Source organism: Penaeus vannamei, chromosome 4 (genome assembly GCF_042767895.1).
Source record: "Penaeus vannamei isolate JL-2024 chromosome 4, ASM4276789v1, whole genome shotgun sequence".
Lineage (NCBI taxonomy): Eukaryota > Metazoa > Arthropoda > Malacostraca > Decapoda > Penaeidae > Penaeus > Penaeus vannamei.
Window position 1 is genome coordinate 6,481,333 of NC_091552.1, and position 5,000 is coordinate 6,486,332.

The following is a 5,000-nucleotide window of genomic DNA, read 5'->3' on the forward strand; positions in this document are numbered from 1 at the left end:
AATGTAATTATAAAGATGTGATGATAAGGAGCTCATACACATAAAGTAAAATACACAGCAATATACAAGCTATGCTTTCAAGATGAAACACATATAGAAGCATACCCTTCATACCAACTAATAAGCATAAGAGCCCGCAGTGCATATAGACGCACGGCATTCAAAAATAGATAAATAGACAAAAATTAATAACAGCAAAAAAAAGTAGCAAAATTTACACAGGCACTTGAAACTGTCAGCTTTGTTTATCAGGACCTTAAGGATACTCCTAAAGCACAGGAAACCGGCAATTGTCCCTCTGTTCAGTCATATATTTATCGGCTTCTTCTTGGAGGTCAGCTACCGGGGTTACGCTCGACTGCACTTTTGGGAGTCATCGTACATCGACATGAGCCGCGTGTTACTTTGTGCAGCGGGATCATGCACTGCAACAGGCATCGAGGGCTGTCACTGGCACCGTGGCAGTCTATCAGCCCTTGGTCGGTGTCGAGGCCCTATTGCCTTATATTCCATATGGCACGGGAGGCTGGGAGGACTTGTGGCGACGGCGCGAAAGGCCCTTCGTGGCTGGGGCCGTGACGGGATGATACTGGCGGTGTCTGTGCTCGTCGTGGGGCTGTGGTGTCCTCTTTTGGGGCCATGGCTCAAGAGATGATAAGGGCTTGAAATAGGAAAGTAATATATATATATATATATATATATATATATATATATATATATAGATATATAGATATATAGATATATATATATATGTATACATGCCTGTGAGTGATTATGTGTGTGATTCTCTCTCTCTCTCTCTCTCTCTTTCTCTCTCTCTCTCTCTCTCTCTCTCTCTCTCTCTCTCTCTCTCTCTCTCTCTCTCTCTCTCTCTCTCTCTCTCTCTCTCTCTCTCTCTTCCTTTCCCTGTAAGGTATTATTAGTAGTATTACCACAAATGCTGCAATAATGATGATAATGATAATAATAATGATAATAAGAGTAATGATAATTATTATGGTACTGATATTAGCAATAAGCTATTATTATCATTATCATTAGTAGTACTCGTACTAGGATTAGTAGTACCATTAATATTATCAGCAGCAGCATCACCAACACAATCATTATTATTATTATTATTATTCTCATTCTCATTCTCATCATTATAGCTAGTAGTGTCACCATTATTTTGATCATTATCATAATTTTTTTTATAATCGTCATTACCATCATTACTATTTTGTTATTATTATTATTGTCATCATCATTACTTTCGTCATTGCCATCATTATTATTTTCATTATTGTTATTAGTAGTAGTTGTATTTCATATTTACTGTTGCTTTAAAAATACCTCTATAATATAAATTTCATTCTATATAGCATCTGTTCACATCCAGAAGTAATAGGATGAACCTGGGGTATTTTACAATTAGTAATGTGATTATATATGATTTCCTTTTTCATTTCCTCCTGTAAGTATTTATGTACTGGATTTTCAAAAGGAATGCAGTGAATATTATATATTTTGTGTTATGAAAATGAATGGTATGGAGTATGTATGTGTATTAACCTTATGAAACGAATCAATATGGGATATGTATGTTTTGTTACATTATGAAAATGAGTAGCATTGCTTATATATGGGTCATGTTGTGAAAATGAATATGTAGGTGTGCTATGGAATGAGATTAATGTGTAGAAATATAAAGATACCTTCTTTTGTGGAGACATTTATCTCGAAAGAAAACTGAATAGGAATGATAATCTACTGACAAATACCCTGGAATGTTGATGAATTATGGTTATTATCATCACAATATCATGCAAGCTCAATATGAGTATTGCAATAAATCAGTAACCTTGATATTGATTTCTTCTTATAAACGTGTATTTTTCTGTAATGATTAGAGCAGAAATATTGTGAAAGTAGAATATTGTGAAATTTTGCCATATGAATGAAAATGGTTATGGAAGAAAAATATGATGATAAAAATACTCTTTCTAAAAGAAGACTGGTGTTGCAAATAAGAACACCTGATCACAATTAATATAATAATAATAACAGCTGATTTGGAAAACAAGTTTTAGTATCGTTTATGAATGGGAAATAGTTTAACTAAAATTAACAGTAGATTTGACATTTTAAATTGTGCTGTTTGAAATTATCCTACACTTTATCCTCTCATTCTAGGCTATTTCACGATATATAAGACATCATTACTACTTTTTTTGTATTAATGTTGTTTTTGTTCTTATTACTATTATTCTCATCACCATTTTTAAAATCATTAATATTGTTTTTTTTTATAATCATCATCATCAGTAGTGGTAACAGTAGCAGGACTGTTGTTGTTGCTGTTATTTTTTCTTCTTCCTTCTCTTTATAAGCAATATTGCAATCATCATTATTGCTGATATCTATCATTACTGTTATCTATTAGTATTATTATTTATTATTATTGCTATTGTTTTTATTATTATTGATATAATAATAATTATTATTATTATTATTAATATTTTTATTGTTATTATTTTTTATTATTATTGTTATCTAAAATTTAATCTTTTTTGTTTTTTACAATTACTGCTACTATTTATTATTATTATTATTATTATTATTATTATTATTATTATTGTTGTTGTTGTTATTATTATTATCATTAATACTATTTGTATTATTGTAATTATTATCGTCAATATCAACATTATTATCATTACCATTGTTGTTGTTAATATCATTATTTTATTATTATTATTATTATTATTATTATTATTATTATTATCGTTATTATTACCATTATTATTCATTATCACTCAGAACCATTATTAGTATTCTTAAATCATATTAAACTTTTATGATGACCATCTTTGATATCGGTTGTAGTAGAAGTATTTATTAGTATATTATAATTGTCACTACCATTATTTGTGTGACTATTACTGTCCTTGCTAGGGTTCGCATTGTTCTTATCATTATTGTTATAGTTGTTATTTTTATCAGTGTCATGTCCATTATTCTTAATATTAGTACTGCTACTTCTGTTACTTTTGCTGTTACTACAACTACTATTACTACTAATATTACTATTACAACTACTACTACAAATAATACTACTAATGATGATGATAATAGTTATAATAACAAAAGTATTGTTAATAACAATGAATATAATGAAAATAACAGAAATTAAAATATAATGATAGTAATACTAATAAAAATACTAATAATAATGATAATGATAATATGATGATAGTAATATTGACAATAACAATAATAATAATAGTAATTGTTATTATTATTATCATTAATAATAATAATAATAATAATAATAATATTATTATGATAATGAGGAAATTAAAAATTATATTATTAGTAATAGTATATAATAATAATAATTATTATTGTTATTATTATTATCATAACCACGATAATGATTATTAATGATAAGATATAATGATAATGATAATAATAATAATAATAATAATAATAAGAATGAGAATGATGATAATGATAATAATCATGATAAAGATTAAGAAACAAAAATTTACATCTTTTTACATTTTTTTATTTATAATTGATTGATATTATCATTCATTCGTTTATTATTCATCTCATTATCATTATTATTATCACTATTATTATAGATATTTTTATGATTATATTAAAATGGTTATTAATGTGATTATAAGTATCATTCTTATCTCTACTCTTTTTATTATCATTATTGCTAAACTAATTTATTAATTTTCACGTGCTATCAGATATTCGTCATTCTTTATATTTATCATTCTCTTGATATTTGTTAAAAGTAATGTTTTTTTACTTAACTATTTTTTTACTTCTTTTTTTGTGTGTATGTTTTGCATGTTTTGTTATTTCTTTTTTCAAAGGAGTTAAAAAATATATCATTTCATTTGTATAATAGAAGTTGCACGATGTATCATAAGTTGTATATTGATATGATACATTTCCTGAAAAAAATATATATATATTTAAAAAGATAAAGCCTGAAGTATGTCGTTTACGCTAGGTAGAGTATGCCCTTGGAAAATTGGGCATTTATTTTTAGAGGGAAGCTAACCTTTCGCTGTTGGCAAAAATGCTCCAAGGGGAGTTTGCAGGGGGTGAGAGAGCCGAGGACGTTGTCACACTTTCTCTGACACCGCCCGAAGACAGAGGAGAGAAAAAAGGGAAAAGAATTTGTTGGCGAGCCTTCGAAGGAGAGCGCCGTGGAGGGAACGCGAAAGGAAAAGGGGTTAGAAGAGCCGTTGGTAGATAGCATTTCACGAACACACGTATAGACAGAGAGAGGGAGAGAGAGAGAGAGAGGTTAGCGAACGAATCACTTGAGAGAAGAGAGAGAGAGAAAGGGGAAGGGGGGAGAGAGAGATATAAAAAAGGACGGAGAGAGAGAAAGAGAGAGAGAGAGTGGGTGGGGGGGAGGGAGGGAGAGGGAGGCAGGCAGGCAGGTAGGTGAGGCGGAAGGGGAGAGTAAGTGTAGTGCTACGGTTCTATATATAGGCCTAGTGCACTTCACTAGTACAACCTCGCCAGGCGTTGGGCCGCGACGGGCGTCCCCCGCGTCGGCAAAGGGCGCATACGAGGCGACGGCGAGCGAGGGACCCAAGCACAGATGTAGGGGAGAGATAGGACCCTCGGAGGGCTGATGGGCTGCGCGATTATGGGGGAGAAATGCCGGGTGCTCCAGAACTTTCAAAATGGCGGCTGCCGGCGGGGTTACCACGTGGCCCGTGACAGGAAGTAGAGGCCTCGTTTCCGTGATTGGAGGGGGGTATTTCGACCCAGTTTGGGGGGGAGGAGGGGGCTCGAAATTCCGAGAGGATGGTGGATGGGCAAAGAGCGAGGAATATTGCGAGGGAAAGCCGAGGGGCTGTAACGTTGGGGATTTGCCATTTTCTAAGCACGTCACGTGTCTTCCCAGCATACTTTTTGGTAATAGGTCTATTGATCCGGTCCTGGCTGGGTCAAGCCACGGAACTGTATCGACAGAACAC